Source organism: Taurulus bubalis (assembly GCF_910589615.1).
Source record: "Taurulus bubalis genome assembly, chromosome: 6".
Taxonomy (NCBI): domain Eukaryota; kingdom Metazoa; phylum Chordata; class Actinopteri; order Perciformes; family Cottidae; genus Taurulus; species Taurulus bubalis.
Window position 1 is genome coordinate 10,650,077 of NC_136594.1, and position 18,829 is coordinate 10,668,905.

The window sequence follows — 18,829 nt, forward strand, 5'->3', positions numbered from 1 at the left end:
CAATTTTTTTTTAAATGACTGAAAAAAAATACATTTTAAAAATATAAATATCAGAAAACCAAAAAAAATCTGAAATTAAATGTTATTTAATATCATATAATATCCTCAGTTATTATTTTAGATTCTTCAGTAATATTAACTGCTTTGCTACATGTTTACATTCAAATTCCATTTGATTATTAACAAAAGAATATATGTAATTATCAATAACTCCATTCAGAATGTTTTTGGATAATCGACTAATGGTTTGGTCTATCCAAATTTCTGAGAATGCAAGATAACATCCTCAAATGTCTTGTGAATCTAAAATCCCAAAATAGTACATTTAATAATATTAAACACAGACAAGCAGCAAATCTGCATAGAATAATTTTTTGACCAACTAATTAATCGACTGTCTCCTCCTCCTCCTCCTCCAAAAAAAAGAAGAATTTCAATATTTTTCCTTTTACTAAACTAAACTTAACGCATAACATCTGCTGTGATAAAGCATTGTATTGAACAACCACTCGTTCTCATAGTCACTGTGTTCTAATAGTCGTAGCCTCTGTGTTTATATCAGCTGGCTCTAATAGTCAGCTGGTGGGAGCACCGTTGCTCAACTGCTCAGCCTCATGTCACGCTACTGGCTAAATCCTCTAGATCTCCTCAGAAGAGCTTCAAAGGGGCTGCATGCCGGCGAGAAGCAGCCAGTCACTTAAGGACAGTAAGCAGTCATTGTACGGGCCTATTAGCCTGTAAGTAGCTATGAAATTCAATCATCTTCCTCGAGCCTGCGGGCAACGCTTTGTGTCAGGGGTTGTCCCCCAGCACCATGCCGCATTAAAAGAGTGATAAAATGAGTACAACATTGTTTCAAACGACGGATAATACGTTGTCTTTTTGATTTTGATGTCAGCGGACATCATTTGATAATAAATGACTTTACCGGGATCCTAGCAGATAAAAAACACTCACTTGTACCGATTTTGAATTTGAATAAATAGTTTTTGGTATGAATGTGTTCATATTGTATTGAGATATGCTTTACATTATTATAATTGTACATCAAATACAGCCCCTAATTCAGAATTGTATTCAAAAGAAGCCTCACTTACCACGTATTTCACTTTTTCTCTTCATCCAACCCCCCTTATTTGTCTACATTTTTCCTGCTACTATATCACAATGTGTCACAATCTGTTAAGATTGTTTAGATTGAGAAAGAAATGTGTGTGTGTGTGTGTGTGTGTGTGTGTGTGTGTGTGTGTGTGTGTGTGTGTGTGTGTGTTGTATTTGCTGGGTGTCAATGTGTCAGTGATGCGCCAGAAAACTCAGGACATCGAGCTGACAGAGTTTACCTGCAGCTCCTCTGATGCCTGACCACCTGAATGTATGCAGTGCAGGAAGAAGGAAAACACACTTATATTCGGCCAATCACACAGCGAAAAAAAACAGAAAACCCAGATGCAGCTTGGCATCAGTATTCTGCCTCCAATACCAACACTTGATTTAAATATATAGTCATAAAGAGAAGGCCTCGATGCTCAAAAGCACAGGTTACACCCCCTTCATGACGCCGTTCTATTGTTAGTGCCATCATTTAGTGAAGTAAATGCCAGTTTTTGTTGCACCCACTGACTCGCCTCCCAATGGGTGTCCTACTTATTCTTATCTTCATTTCTATTCTTCAAGCGTAAATCACACAGCTTTGTCTTTAGTGTTCACAGTGATGTCGGTGCTTCTGTCTTCGGATGCCACGTTATGTGCTTCCTCCACCTGAACAGTGCGGAGCAGGAGTAGATTACCAAAACCGTTTTCTCCCGATGAGGATATTTAGGATATCTCCACACAACGCTCACCAATGCATTTTGGATAACTATCATTATTCAGTTGAGGTCATCTGCAGAATAAACTCTCCACAGTAAAGTAATACTACAAATATGTCACCTTGGCGTTTTAGTTTTGCTTTCCAGAAGGAATTAATTGATGTCACCATCTGGAATACACTTTGCCCTCCATCGTCCTCACTGCCATTCACTGCACGGGAATAGCAAATACATTGTAGAGGTGTGACTAAATATGCGTACACTGTGCAATTTATCTTTGTAATAGGCTCCTTTAACTGAAGAAATTAATCAATATTATTAAACATGCAATGGCTTATCAAGAATTTTGATTTGTAAAGCAGAGGAATTATACCTGATGTCAATAACCATTAAAATGAATGATTGTCTTTCTCTATAAACCGTTTGAAGCTTGACCTTCAGTTCACAAACTGCTCTTTCATGGCATTAACACACTTGCACACCAGCAAATCCATGCAGCCAGTTGCTAAAATATTCCCAACAAATGTATGCATGCAGGTTTGTGTGTTTAGCCGACCATGCATCTGCACAATCTGTGTCGAGCTTTTACAAGTTATTTAATGACCGTTGCAGTGTTCGTTACCGTGGCAGTATAGCTGGCTTGTGTTCTGGGAAATATTCTGAAAACGTACACATTCAACTTTACTTAACAAAATAAATGGTTTTGTTGGTTGGATCACTTTTGTTAACATAGTGGGATCTGCCGCTCCTTTAGCGTGATCAATTGATCGCAGCTCTCCATAAAGTATTCAAGTTAACCAAATTGTTATGTGTTCCAAACTTTTATTATCTAATCTTTTATTTTAAATGATATTTATACGTGGGGTTGTGTGAGTTTAGAATAATCTAAAAAGATTCTAAAAAAAAAATATGAGTGTGATATTTTATTCCCTGCATTACGTCTCTGCTATTCCACCCCTGTCCCCCTGACTGAAGTTCAATCCGAGGCATTATGTTAAAACACAGACACATTTTGTTGTTGCCAGAATTCCTTGCCCTTCAGTTTGTCAGGACTTTTACCTTCTCTGCTCTTCAGCCCTTCATCCTTTTCACCCTCCCTCCCTCCACTCATCCCTCTCTCCTCTCCCATGGTTGTTTCCAGACAGACCCACAGCCAATGTGCACCAGATGCCCTCCCACCCTCTCCCTCTCCCTGTCACTGCTCACTCCTCTGTTCGATACAGACAGATGGAATTGCTATCAGTACTGGCTCCTCTCTCTCTGCCTCAGCCTGTCTCCCACACTCCACACTGTCTATTTTGCCTTCCTCCTTCTTATCCCTTACCAAGTGAAAAATAAGTGGAGAGGGAGAGAACGAGTGGAAAGAGAAGGAGCGGAGAGACGCAGGCCTCTCAGCCAACATATGGACCGAAGCCCTGGGTTTCCTGAGCGACATTCTCAGTAATGTTCTGTCCTTGTAGAACATTGGGCTGCCTCCACTTTTATGAGATGTGGTTTTCCTGACTCCACACGGCTTCCAGGAGACCCAGATGGAACCGCTAACAACCCCCACCGCCGCCATGCAACCACACACACACACACACACACACACACATACACATACACATACACATACACACACACACACACACAGACATACTGTACTCACACAAACAGGCTTAACCCTAATTGCACACACACTCGGAGGAAGGCTTATTCAAACTATCAGGTCGCACACACACACACACACCGCCACAAAATCACGCTGGTCTAACATGGGCTTTGTTTCAGTGGCAGATGCCTGTGCGTGAGGGTATGTTTCAAGTCGTTAACGCGGTAAAATATTCTCCTTTCATTCCTGTTATCTACTTATTCGGTAAATATATTGTTTTCTCTAATGAGCATGAACATTGGTGGTAGTTTTGGAGAGCCACATGGGGGCTGTGCTCTTATTTAAAAAAGAAAAGAAAAAACGTGTGACTATAATGTTGTACATGTGTACTTACACATGTGGAATATGAGATGTAATTACATGGATTAGGGTGCAACAGCATTTTGTGTAAGACAGGAAACCATTTCCAGTTGCAGGTGGGTCCTGAGGCCTTAGTAAAGGTACCACTAGGCTCCTCTACCGTGGTTTAGAAAGGTATTTATTGAGTTAGAGTCACATTTCAACATTTCTGTCTTTTTCATCCCCCTCGTTGCACTCCCCCTCTCCCTTGTCTGTCTCTCACTCTGTCAACTGCGAAGGGCACCATATCTCTTGATCCTCGCCTGAGAAACTTCCATTTTAGGTAGTCAGGCTCAGTGCAACAACATTTTTTGGACACAATCCCCTTCTCCAATCTCCTCCATACGGCACACTTGTAACCCCTATTTTCCTTCTGTCCTCCTCTCCACCCTCCATCACCTCCCAGTGCCTCCCCTTCTCTCAGAACCTGTTTTCTGTTATCACTACTTAATGCCTCACCCTGGGAGATGGACGGGGGAGAAAGCATTCTCCTAAGGTGGAAATTCTTGCGTTCATATGGTTATGATTTGGTGGGGAGGTCAGGCTCGATCTTTGTTGGAAGGCTTACGGTTGGCTCTGTGCTGGCCGTGCTGGGCTCCAAGCACTTCAAAGAGGCCCGGTGTACTGAATCAAGGTGATTCGTACCCCCTTGCACACACACACACACACACACACACACACACACACACACACACACACACACACACATACATATATATATTATATATTAGTGATATCATTTTTTTTAAAACACCGCTTCATCAACATCAAATATTACATATCATATCATAAAAAACAATCTGACAAAATCATGTAGTGTTAACAGAATTTGCAAGCCTCTTCACGGTCACTTTTTTTTCTCACAGCTTGCAAAGCTCACAGCCAGCTCCTTACACAAAGTCCTGCCCAAGCCAAATCCTCAGTCCCTCGCTTGTGAATCCCGAACCCGAGCCTCAAATGAATTCAAGCTGAAGAAGCAAGGTTATGAGCAGGTTACATTGTATGCAGGAATTTGAGGAATAATTCTCCTTGTATATTGGATTTGGAAGGAGGTCTGAATTTTGCCATAGATTCTACAAAGCCTCACAAGCTGCTGCAAGTTTAAAAATTGAGGAAAAATATTGGAATGAAATCTCTTTGGTTTGACATACTTATAACACCTTTGCACATGCTATCAAGTGAAGGTTGAGGAGAAAATTGCTTCCAAAGAGAGTAAGTGAAATGATTAAATAAGGGTCCATCTTTTCATTCCTCCCCGCCCACACACACACACACTCGGTATACAGTGTAAGACACGTATTATCTTTCCCTGCTGGTATTTATACTGTAGTCTTTTCTAAAGTGTTAGTCACTGATTAAAACACACATTTGACTTTAATATTATTACATGCAGAACAGGCCTGTAGCAGCTGTTCATATACTACAGTCTAGGTCTAGGATCATGGATGCTGCATCGGAGAATGTGATAAAGAGCCAATTCACATGTCAATTTCTCCTCAAGAGACACTTAAGTAATTACAACATATTTGTAAATCCCTTTAATGCATCCATTACATACTTGGTGGCCACATGTATATTTCAAAATGCTATTCAAACCTAGGATGGGTGACCCCATATCTGGTCAAATTTAAAGATCATGAATATTCTATGCCAACGTATGGGAGTGAGAGGCGGCGCTCTAATACACTCTGATTGGAGAGTAATCATGCTGTGCAGGGCAAACATGGGAAGTCAAAATGATATGCTTAACATACATGGTCAGGTCTAGGAGCTCCCATGGTATCCGATAGAGTTTGATCAAACACACACACACACACACACACACACACACACACACACACACACACACACAGTATATGGACGCCACCTTCTTACCCATTTCCCTCTCAAATCCCCATGATAAAGCAGACTTCAAAGCCTCATATCCAATCCCACAGCTTTATCTGGGATGCTGGTTTGATTCTCTGGTTGCATCTCTTCCCATGGCCCCCACTCAACCCCAGCACAGACACACAACCTTATTCACTTTCCTGAGAGAAGCAGCTCATGGTGTCTCCAAATGTAAGCGAAGACCAGGGGCCACCAGTGCTTTTCTTCTCCCCTCTAAGTTCCACTGGCATGTCATAATTAGAATAAAAAGGAATATTCTCCCTGTATTAATGGGTGCTCTCTTTCTCCTCATCCCCTCTGAACACCCTGTTCATCCCTCCTCCTCGCCTGCTCCATATGCACTACACTGATCAGTGTAATGGGATCTCTGGTTCTCTCACTGCACATTTGCCTTTCTCTTTTTACCCAGTGTCCATCCCCCGGGGGAATTCCCTCAACAGGTCCTCACAGCCGCCCTTGTGCTGCCGAAGCTCCCCATGGGAGACTCTCATAGTCAGCCACGCACCCTAATTGAAACTGGAAATCTGCCAGCCTGCTTATCAGGAATTTTTATTTACTCCTGCCAGGCCCTGCCCTCTTTACTTTTCGAAGCGGGTCATGTTATAATTACCTCCTCAAACAGAATCCCTCTCTTTCTGTCGGCATCTCTCGCTCCACAAATCCCTTTTCATAAGTTATAATATCCTGTCTCGCCTGCGCTGGAAGGAGGAAATGGCTTCTGAATTCTGAAGTGGCTTTTCAGGGGGCTATGGGGGTTTGTTGCCGCAGAGGGAAATTGAATTTTACTTCAAGGTCAGCGACACTAATGATAGTGTGGGAAGGTGTTGATCTCGGGAAGCACGGGCTTGTCTAGTAGAACCCCACTGTATCGATCCTAGTCCTGTATTGATTGTCACACGGCATTGTTCGGGAGTATGGGAGAAATCACTAGTGTAGTATAAGCGGTGATTTGGGACTGTAGTCACTCTCAGGGGTTGGTAAAGAAAAATGAGTGAAGACCTGGTGCATTAATGAACAGTAAAAGTAGATACAGTACAGCGTCCGGAACTCCGCACCGACATTACGATTGAGGCTTAATATAGCAGTTAAAAGTCTGTGTACGCTGTGAATACCACTTGCGAAGCCACAATTGTGCGCAACACTCAAATACCTTCACAGCCTTTAAAAATAACCAACCCATACACAGACACACAGCCCACATTTTAACCAATCTCTTTCATGATTCAGTGCTGCTTGTTCGCAAAATGGTTAGTTATGGGTAGGTGCCCTGCGGTGTGAGTGAATGTGTGTCACTTCCCCCACAAATGGAAACATTTAGACACTGAAGTGTGTCCTGAGGTGAGAGCTGTAGAAGCTCTCACTCATAAAGTAGCGGGGAGGCAGCCTGTGGAGGAAATGAGCTCGGCAGACTGGTGGAGGGGAGAAGAGCGTGACACACACTGAAGGACCTCACACACGTGCACAGACGTATACATGCTGGCGAACCACACACCGGCGACTGCCGCGCTTGTGCTGCGTTGCGTCGTGTCTGACGCCGTCTCGTTTTTCACCGATGGCTCCAGCTGTGTTTGACTTCCTGTGTTTCTACGTGATGCTGTGGTGCCATTGGCAAAAAGCACACAGCCGGTACTGTACCTCCATGTTGTGTGGTGGTGGTTGAAAGGTTGACTGACCTCACCGTGAACCAACACCGGTGCTGAGACACCTGTGTAAGTTCACCGCAGAGTACAAAATAATGTGGAATGGTTGCTGAGACATAATGGAGGGTCTCATTTTAGAGTGAATCCTTATTTTGAACTTAATTTAGTCTCTTACGTCACATTGATATGTTCACGACCTTGTTGTAATGCCCCATCTCTTGTGCTTCTACTGTGCATATTTCTCTCCTCTCTCTCTCTCTCTCCCTCTCTCTCTCCCTCCCTCTCTCTCTCTCTCTCTCTCTCTCTCCCTCCCTCTCTCTCTCTCTCTCTCTCTCTCTCTCTCTCTCTCTCTCTCTCTCCGACGTGTTGTGCATGAGTGCCTTTATTAAGCAGCAGGATGACCTGTCATGCAGGTGTGAGGAGAAGGTGATGACTACCTCCGCCCTCTGCACATCCTCATTCTCTCTACACCACCTCCCCTCTACCAATTGGTCTGGCTTCACTTCACCTCAGACAGGAGCAGTGGACAGGGAGGTTTGAGGAGGAGGAGTAGGTGATGAAGGGGGGCGGGGGGAAGCCTCAGTGGGAAGAAGAACGACCGAAGAAACTCCAAAGTCAGTTGAAATCCCGCCGTAGGTCAGCCTGTTTTTAATGGTGATTAGTATTAGCATGTGTTGCAAGCTTAAAGACATTTTTTGTTTGTTTGTTTGTTTTTATCCCCAGCCATGCCAATAAACAATCAGTGCATTAAGTGGCGAGCAAATGGAATCAATTCATTCCAGTTTTGCGCAGATGAGTGCAGAAAACGAGGCGTGAAGCAGCCGCTCTCAGTGTTTGTAGTGGCTAATTAGGAGCCCATTATAGGGCATCTCAGCATGGTGCTACCCTGATTGTTTATTAGAATTTCACTAAGGTTAAGGAGAGCGAGAGACAGAGAGGGAGAGAAAAGGGGACTAATAGTAGTACTAAATGGATAATAAATGGATACCTAAGACATACACACACACACACACACACACACACACACACACACACACACACACACACACACACACACACACACACACACACACACACGCAGCCTTGGTGAATGCCAGCCCCTGGGCCTCCTACAAAAAGGGCTCTTGTAAAAGTGGGAGAAAAAAATAAAAATCTCTACCAGCACCGTGCATATGCTTGGCTCCATCCTCTTAAAGACTGTCTTATTAAATGGGTAAGTGGCTGAGTGCTGGGACCACCAAGTGAGCCGTGCTGTCACTGGCACATTGCTCTCTGTGGGCTGAGTGCCGCAGGCGTAGACAGGATATGATATAGGGTCACCAGAAATGATGGTTTAACACTTGATGATACATCAGTTCACAGCACTAAACGCTTGGCCTGCCAATGGCATTTTCAAGACTTTTCTAGTCCTGGATATTTTTTTGTACAAGATGCAGAGCTAAGTTATAGCCTCCCACAACTCCAATAACTCCTGTGTGTGTGTGTGTGTGTGTGTGTGTGTGTGTGTGTGTGTGTGTGTGTGTGTGTGTGTGTGTGTGTGTGATCAACAAAGACAACAGGGCCTTCTGAAGAAGGAAGATCAATAGACTTCCACAGGTGACCGACCTCAGTGAGCTCAGACACATGCATGCAGGCTAACCACACACACACACACACACACACACACACACACACACATTCAGGCATAGACACATGCACCAGTAAGTACTTGTGGCATGCTATCCTCTGTGTTGTCTCCTTGTCTCCACCTAACCTCTGGTTTACACGGGATGTGTGTGTGTGTGTGTGTGTGTGTGTGTGTGTGTGTGTGTGTGTGTGCGTGCGCTAACACACAACCAAGTCTTGCGCTCTCATCTTCAGGATCTAAGGCTCATTGCCAACTGGCTTTGGTGCCAGGCACTGCCTTATCACCTCCCCAGCACACACACACACACACACACACATGCACACACACACACACACACACACACACACACACACACACACACACACACACACACACACACACACATGCACACAAAAATACTTGCATTCCTACTCACATGTGCATGTGCACTTTAAACAACCTTGTTGCAAGAGTTTGTGCACAGGCACTCACACACAGTTGTACATGATGATCTACCCTCCACATAAACAAAGATAAGAGCAGGAACGGTCAGCGCAAGGCCCCAAGAGGTACAAAGCTATTACTGGGAGACCACAGTCGCGTGGCTGTGTGTGTGTGTGTGTGTGTGTGTGTGTGTGTGTGTGTGTGTGTGTGTGTGTGTGTGTGTGTGTGTGTGTGTGTGTGTGCACTCATGTTTGTGTTTATGTAGTGTCAGTTGCAGACCAGCGCTCTCGGAGCAGCAGCTCTGAGTGTTGTGCGTCACGCTGCAGCACTAACCTCTGCCACTGCGAAACGCTTAGCGAGAAACTGCCACTGGTAGCGTGAGGTGTTAAACTCCTCTCTGACTTGCTGTCAAAGTCTTTGCCGCCAGCCGTCACAGCTCAAAAGTTATCCGACAGTATAATCACAGCAAGTCACTGAACAATGTGCCAAAGGGCCCTGACAGTTTGACAATGACTTTGCCAGCTGCAGTGTTTCACATTAAGCATGGAATAACACCTTCGTCAAGTAGTGCGGCCTGCTTAGGTATGGGGTGTGCTGTCTCCATCTTGATCCCTGACAAATATCCAGCCCATTGAGGTGACACAGTACAAAGCGTTTTCCCACTTTGCCAAGCTGACAAACCTAATTACCGTGTAAAAATTCCTGGGATCAGTCCTAGATCAAGTCTCCGAGCTGCACACCCAATGTCCCTCAGGAGAGGAATTTTACGGATTCCATTGATTTCCCAGATTCCCAGGTCTGAGCGCAGAACAAGCTTGTAATTACTCACTGAAATTCCCATAGTGTTACCTTTGGAGATATAGTAATTACAGGGTAGAAAATATATTTTTTTGCCTGTTGAGTGAGGTGAAATCTCATTACTTATTTATTAGCTTTAATAACCTTGAGGCGGGAGTAGTAAAGTTTGCCAGTAGCGACATCTATGATTCAACTTGCCATTTATGAATGTTTTAAGAGGTTTTTATACAGGTTTATATTCTACACAAAATCAATCTCTTTTCAACACAGTATGATTTGAGAGCTAAAAATACACTGTTTCAGGCACTTTTCTCTGGCTGAGTGACAGAAGTTCGCCTTCGTGTAGCAGTGGAATGAATTCCACTGCATTATGACCGCATCAGTTTCTTCAGCTCTTTGAAAGAAACGCAGGAGTCTGTTGTTATCAGAGCGTAGGCCCGGCCACCTTCTCCCTTTATGGGCATGTTTCGCTAATCTTGCTACTGGCCTCTACTTTCTAAGTCGAAACAGGTGTTGCACTCATAACGCAATCTTGTATTAGTGCAAGCACCTCAGCTCATACTCCTCCGAGGCCGTGTTTTCTTTGCAGATTCCTTTCTTGGCTAGGAAGCCTACACCTTGTTTCATATGAGTTAGAGACTCCGAGAACGAGAGTCATTAAAGCTATTTTGATATGGGTGTAATTTTAAGATGGACTTTCTCGGGGTCAGGTATACTTGTTACAAGTCGGTGCTTCAAAAAGCGATGAAGAATTCATGTGCTGGCACTAAACCAGTCAAGACAAGCATCATATCCGTTGGGGGTCACAACTCATCATTCCTGTTTTTGCCATCTACCGTGCGCGTTAGCAGGTAGGTGAGTTTTATTGTCTGCCTTAAAATAAAAGTGATATAAAGTAAAAATCAATCTGGCACAAGACCCAGCAAAGGTTTCTGCTTTGGTCCACTCAGCCACCCTCCTCTCTGCCTTTTCTTCCATTTTCATGTCTAAGGATAGAGAGATTAAAGGGAGGCCATGTCTCAACCCTGAAGAACTGCCATCACTCACAGATGAGCAGTGCCAAGCTCCTCTCTCTCTCTTTTTCCTGCTCTCTTTCTCTGTCTCTATCCGTTAGATACGCAACATCCCCTGGTGCTCTTTGGCCCGTCTCTTCATCCTAAACCCACTCTCTCTCTCTCTCTCTCTCTCTCTCTCTCTCTCTCTCACACATACACATCACAAGCATGATTTACTGTCATACACTCTTGTGTGTGTCTGCATGTATGCGTGTGAGTAGATGTGCGCTCACATGTGTTCTGTGTGCATGGCAGCGGCCACATCAAATACACTAAAGCAGTGCTCCTCTAAGACATTAACCCATCCATTCTCATCCCACCATAGTGATTCCAATACAGAAAAAAAGTCAACATTTCAAAACCTGAAAAAATTACTAAATAAAAGTAAAGGCAGACTACATCTGGCACTATGTCTGTACTTAAGGTTTCCAAGTATGTGTCTAGGGAGGAGATCTGGTGGGACAGAGCCTCAGTCGGCTTGGAAGCAGTAGAAACGGATGTCACACTGGAAATTTATACGGTGCGGTTCAGGGAGCAGCGGCTGTAAATTGACAAGTGATGCTTGTGAGCAGCGTTACCCGTCTGTTTCCCTTTCTCTCATCTTCTATCTTTTTTTTCCGCTCATCTTTTTCTTCTCCTAGCGAAGCTGTTACTTCATACATCTGTGCTGGCCCCAAGCATTATTGTTAACGGGTGAGAGATACAAAAACAAGCCAGAAAACTAAAAATGGGAAGAAGTAGCTCTGCACAGAGACGTGGAAGAAGATTACTTGTGTTCCCTTTTGTAATATGAAATAGTGACAGACGGAAATAAAGTACATCTGAAGCCAATATCTTTAATCTTTAAGCAATGTTCTGTTTTTATAGTGACGAGAGATGATGAAATGAAGGAGAACGTTGACACAAGTCTCAACATGTAAATACAATATCACCAGCAGAACCTAAACATGTCTGAAAACAGTGCTTTTAAGAAAAGATTGCCAACATTAACTATAATCCCTGTCATTTTTTCCTGGATTTTTTTTTAAAACGGCCGAGGCTATTAGGCCACAGTGTGGAGGCTGAGTGTGTGTGCACTGCGGCATGTGTGTATATCTGTGCTATAGTTTGATCGGGTCATTCTACTGTATAAATGTCGCTAATGGCAGCACTCTTTTTAATAATGCAGGAAGCTCTTTTCTCTGTCCCTACTCCCCATCACATCGTGTTTATCATGTTTGGAGTGACAGCCACATGAGCCACCATTCCCATTCCACTCAGTCGAGAGAGAGAGAGAGAGAGAGAGAGAGAGAGAGAGAGAGAGAGAGAGAGAGAGAGAGAGAGAGAGAGAGAGAGAGAGAGAGAGAGAGAGAGAGAGAGAGAGAGAGAGAGAGAGAGAGAGAGAGAGAGAGAGAGAGAGAGAGAGAGAGAGAGAGAGAGAGAGAGACTCAAACCAATACCATGAGACTGGAATACAATAATGAAAAAGATGCACACAAAGAAAATTGGCTACTTGAAGTAATTTAGCAATTAAAGATGTTTTTGGAGAGGCTGAAAACAAAGATCAATTATTGTGTAATGATTCACCAAATCTAGGAGTTGATTTGCAATTGTCTAAGTGGAGGCTGACACCACTCTTATCATCAGGTTCATTTATACAAGCAAATGTCTAGTTTATTTGTAAAGACCTCCACAAAAGAAAGCCTTTTATCTGGTGATATGTTTTCATAATATTATATTTAGAATTATAAAAAAATGAATTATTTTCTGGGGTGGCCCAGTGATTAGTACCCAGTTTGACCGGGGATCTTTGTTGCATCTCGTACCCCTATTCCTCTCCCCATGATGTCTTTGTCTCTAAATGCACAATTATTCTTAAAAGAATTGGTGTATATGCACAGGAATGTTCACTGTCCATCTGAGGTCAAACAAACTCCGGTTAAAAACTTTGCACAAATACAAAGAATTCGTCATCGAGAGGATATTGTTTAAAAATGTAAAATCCTTTTAGTTTTTCATTATAAAAATCGAAATCATCACACGCCTCAGATACTCTTTAGTCTTGGTGATACTGTACAAGTCAGCGCTAACTAACACTGCCTTGGCAATGTTCAGCAGTGACATCTGGTAGACTTTTCTTTTCTCCTTCCAGCACCGCCACACGGCAATTGAGAACAGACAGATGCCAAGACCACTGTGGCAGCTCCGTCTCTCTTGCTCCCTCTCTCAGTGTGCAAATTCTCTCTGATATGGGGAACACGCTGTCACATTTGGGCCTTCCAGAGAGAAAGAGACGTGAAGGGAGAGATAATACGAGACAAGGATGGGTGAAAGGATCATCAGGGCGCACAGAGAGGAACTCTCACACCGCTGCTCTCCTGCATTCACACACACACACACATGAGATATGTCACACACCCAAACATCAATGTGGGCGCCGTAAGGATGATGCCCCTTCAGGGTGACAGCGTGATAAGAAGGCAGTATTATATTGTAGCACCAGTGCAGCATGGTGCGCGTTACTTGCCGCACCCCTACCTCGTCTCTTCCGCTCTTTCCTCCTCTCATTAACCTCGGCTCTGATTGCCCCCAGGACTCCCTTGTGCTAATTAGAGGGGGGAAATATGTCTACGATGCATGCACTATTGTACAAACACACACACACACACACACACACACACACACACTCACAGACACTTTGGCGCAGCTGACAGAGAGGCTTCTGTAAATGGAGGTGTGAGAAAGGCTTGTCTGCTATTGTGTTTCATCTACGTTGTGAACGTGTTGGCAACCGCAGGGTTAACCCCACCAGGTGACAGTTAGCAGCACTGTTGATTCCTTTTGCACAGACAGCCTTCATGTCGGCGGGGCTCAAAGTGTTCACTTCTTGATTTAGCTGTGTTAAATCAAGAAGTGAACACTTTGTCTGAACATGGCACAATTAGGGCTGAGCAGGGAAGGGAACTGTGAATTGATCATTTGAGTTTTTTCTCCGCCTTGTCAGTCACCTGCGATTATGGCTATCGCTGTGATATTAGAGACAATTTAATAACAATTGTTTATAAGGGAGTCAAATAGGATCAGACAAAAAAAAAACTATAAAATAATGAATGTAATTCCTTCATGTTTGATGAGGATTGACCTTTTGTGGTGAGATGCTTAGAACGCAGATTAACCGACTGCCAAGTGGAATCGCTTCACACGCAAAGACTCGCACAATGACTGTTCCCAGATCCATGCCGAATTAAAGACTATTGACAGCAAAGCTGTGGGACTGCTTCCAGCGCAGACAATCCTAATAGCACGTTGACATCTCCATTCAGGAGGCTTTTGTGTTCTGGCGAGCAGTTTGTGAAAAAAAAGAAAAGGGCCCGTTTTCTTTTTTTTGTTTTACATGCTGTTAGGGACAAGCACAAACATGTTGTGGGAGTTGTACAGCAAATAGCCATTTGTACCTGGACTGGACCTGGGGAGAACTGGTGAAGAAAGAAAGAGAGGGACGAGGAGAGGGGGGTATAGATAGAGGGAGGCAAGGGGGGTAGATGGAGAGCGAAAGAGAGAGTATTTAAGAGCACTTGAGTGCCAGCATAGATGTAGTCACTTCTCCCAGTGGACAACACCAGGCCCCTCTGCACCATGGCATGATTTTTCACTTTAGCAAGCACCACTCAGTACTCCTCCTTCAGTCCCCCTACCCTTTCTCCTCTTCTCTCAGTCACTGCGTGCTTCAGTGATTCCATCATTCTCTTTCATTCACTCTGACTACAAGGGGCACAAGTACACACACTCACAAACACACACACACACACACACACACACACACACACACACACACACACACACACACACACACACACACACACACACACACAATTTGACCCATTTGCCCCCCTGCCATGGGTAGTAAATAATTCCATTGTGAGGGCCATTAGCAAGTATCTCAAGGGTTAAGAGGGGAAATACACAGGCAGTCAGATGGGCGATTAGACAATAAGAAGATGAAATGTCTACTATTGTTTTGTTGCTTATTGTTTCACAGAGCTCACATTAGACCTGTGGCTAATTCATATGCTTAATGCCCTCTATATGCCATTTTTTTTCTCAAGAGGCCACATACTGTGGAGATGAAGACATTTACACACACATGCATACTGGCATATACACACATTATTTGTATTGCTACCTCTCTCTCACATGTGGCAGCAGGTTACTCTGCCAAAACCTAATGATCAACAGACCCGGTTCCCATCACTGTTTAGGATTCAACATCCCTTCAGACTAAAGGAAATGTAAGATACAATTATGCAAAGTATAGAGAGGGCCGAGCCAAAACTCTTCTCCTGTCCTCATGCATTCCAACAGCAAAACCAAACTGTGTTAATGTACTCGCCTGTGTTTGTGTGTGTGTGTGTGTGTGTGTGTGTGTGTGTGTGTGTGTGTGTGTGTGTGTGTGTGTGTGTGTGTGTGTGTGTGTGTGTGTGTGTGTGTGTGTGTGTGTGTGTTTCTGTATGAGTAGGGCCAAAAGCAATGCAGCTTGCCATTTTAGTTGAGGATTGCACCTTACATGGCTACATTACAGTCTTGCCAGTGACATAGCCTTTTAAGAATTGGTGTCACCAAGCCAGAAACCTCAGTAAGGAGACTGACTATGAACAATGCAATTCTTCTTAATTGTGTCTAGACATGTGTCAGCGCATGACTTGTACGTGTGGTGTGTGTTTATGTGTCTGTATCGCCACATAGCCTGCAGTCCAGCCAGAACACATGAACCTGTGGACACACTAACTGGTCCTCTGAGCCTTTAGTTCAGCCACTGTCAGAGGGATCCTTGTATTTTTCCACAGGCATGTCAGAGGATTACACAGTCCCTCTGCTGTTTCACTGACCTCCCCCTACAGCGCGCACACACACACACACACACACACACACACACACACACACACACACACACACACACACACACACACACACGCATCAAAGCAGCTCAGCGTAATGCCCAGCACTGAGCTAGGGGCACACTGGCCTACTCACTCAGCAGGCCATTGGCACACACTTCACATCTGCCTGCAGGGATTGCCAATGGCAAGCATGGCCTGTGTGTGTGTGTGTGTGTGTGTGTGTGTGTGTGTGTGTGTGTGTGTGTGTGTGTGTGTGTGTGTGTGTGTGTGTGTGTGTGTGTGTCTAGTAGTGTCTACTACTTGACACATTTTGTGGTCACACTGGTAAAAAACAAAAAGGTTACAGTTTATTTATTTTTTATAATTTCCAACTTGTGACTGAGTCATCTAAAATAGCCAACATTTCTACTTATTTTTAGTCAGTCTAAAGTCTAGCACCCAAAAAAACATACATTTTAAGTATATGATAGTATGTCAGCTAGACTCCAAGACCATGCAGGCTCCAATAATTTCATTGAACGAAAACGAAGAACACAGCTGCTCTCGTCTACTTCATTCAAAAACAGGAAGATTAAGTTCCTTTCAGAGAACAATGCAGGCAGGTTAGTGAATTTGATGAGACATTTCCCAGCATTCCCAGTGATCAGCAGTCAATCAAACGTGTTTTCAATTGTAGTTTACCAAGACATAGGAGGAAAACAATGAAAGCCTAAAAGTGGTTTTAAATCAGACAAACAGGTACATGTAAATGGGTGTTGGGTAGCAATGTACAAGAGTTATACTGCAACATGAATTATTAAAGCACCGAGGGGAAGATATGGTGCATGTGAATTATCTCTGATCAATATATAGAGTTTAGGGGAAACAAGGTTCCTAATTACGCCCCCGTTTGACCACACACTCACCTCTTCTCCCACCTTTTTGTTTTCTTCTCTTTCCAAGCTCTGCTAACATCCCACTCTTCCTCTGTTAGGCGCTTTGGCCTACACACAGGGCAACTATACATGTACAATACAAATCAATGGGTTAACACACAGACAAACAGCAGACACGGTAAGGGTTTCAAGACCTTTAACCCAAACACCTTTAGCCCTCCAGGTTGATCAATAGTCAGAAAAATAGTATTAACAACCCATCGCACTCTTTCCATTCAATTCCGTCTTCACTAATCATTCTTTCAATGTTATCTCCCTCACCCCTTCCTCTTTTCTTCTGCGGCAGAGAGGGAAGTTTATTTCCCAGAGCTCCTTAGAAGTCCCTGAAGCCTGTACGCCCCCATCTCACCTCCAACCCACAGCCAGACACCCTGTTAGAAGCTATTACTATCGTTAGCTTCCCCCTCCATCCCAACACGACTCAGACAGAACCTGGACATTAGCTAATCCATACTTATTGCATCTGGGTTCCTCTCACAGCCTTGTAATTTATATGGAGAGACATATTAGCGCGACATATTAGGCTGGCAACAGCTCTACGAGGTGAGATGCTACACTGACACTAAATTGACTTAGTCGAAGCCTCGCGGGACGTTGCAGGGCATTGCTGCTAGCTGACGACTCGGGCCCAGTCTGCCTGTATTGAGTTTCTGTGATGGCTGTTTAGCTTGTAGTGCTACACGGGGCAGAGAGGGGGAATGGGAAGGTGCTCCGGCTCATCGCGTTTACTGACAGGAACCCTGCAGACCACAAGGCTGTAGGGATCAATAGCATTGCACTGCACAGCCAGACTAGGCCAGACCCAAACACAGGAAGATTGCATTACACATGGGCTTAAATCAGGACAAGACTACAGTGGTATTAACACAGCACAAACACATTCAGTTTGCACTCAAATGTGGGGCAAGCATTTCATTAACGAAAACTCGTTTTAGACAAATTCCCTACAACCACTATTCTTTTGTATTGTGCGATCTGTCCCAACTTCTGAAAGACAAGCGCGCAGGTTATGTTTTTGTCTGGTGATCCTGGACCTGAGCCTCCAGGTGGCCCTACATCCCTTCTCTGAACAAACAGAGCAGCGGGTTCGCTCCACTTCCCCCATGTCACCGAGGCCAGGCCAAGACATTGTGCGGCTCACCGGCCTGCTGACACGGCCACCCAGCCTGCCAGGGATTTGCCGCTGGGTCATAGAGTTGACATTTATTAAAGGAAGTTGCATGGAGAGTTACAGGGAGTTGACAGTCCTCTCGTCACGTCACAGTCCAGAATTCAGAAACCTGTGCAGTCCACACCCCTCTATGTTTCCAACAATAAAAGAAACAATGAAGCTGTTAAGCACTGTATGACCCTCCCAGGGCCCACTACAATGAGGATGACAGCTTTCATTCCCGACTTGTGCCACTGAGTTTGGAGTTTCTTATAATCCCTTTGAAGAGGAAAATAAATTACAGACGTTTGATGAGGGACAAATATTAAAATAAAAAACAATACACATTCTAACATACAAAACCAAAAGCTTATAAGTTAAAATGACTAAGTGGGCAGTATGAATGATTGTGAATGAATATTTGTGGGCCGCAAGGGAATGTGGAGTTTAGTGGACTGTGAGGAACAATGAAAATCTAAAAAGGAGAAGTCGAGTGAAATGGATTGAGTGTGTTGAGGACCAGATGTGCAGTGGATGGATCAAACATCTGCTGGCTCTGCAAGGCCTCAACGGTCTTGAATGACCTCCATCATCCAACCTTTCTCCCCATGCGTCCCAGTAAACCTTTTGTTCTTC

General features: G+C 44.0%; 1 protein-coding gene across 1 annotated transcript in view; it reads left to right on the plus strand.

Moving 5' to 3' along the window:
- bnc2 (basonuclin zinc finger protein 2) overlaps positions 1-18,829 on the plus strand; it is a gene marked incomplete at its 3' end in the record, with an annotated part of 149,481 nt that overhangs the window by 112,623 nt on the left and 18,029 nt on the right. The gene's annotated exons all lie outside the window — the stretch shown is intronic.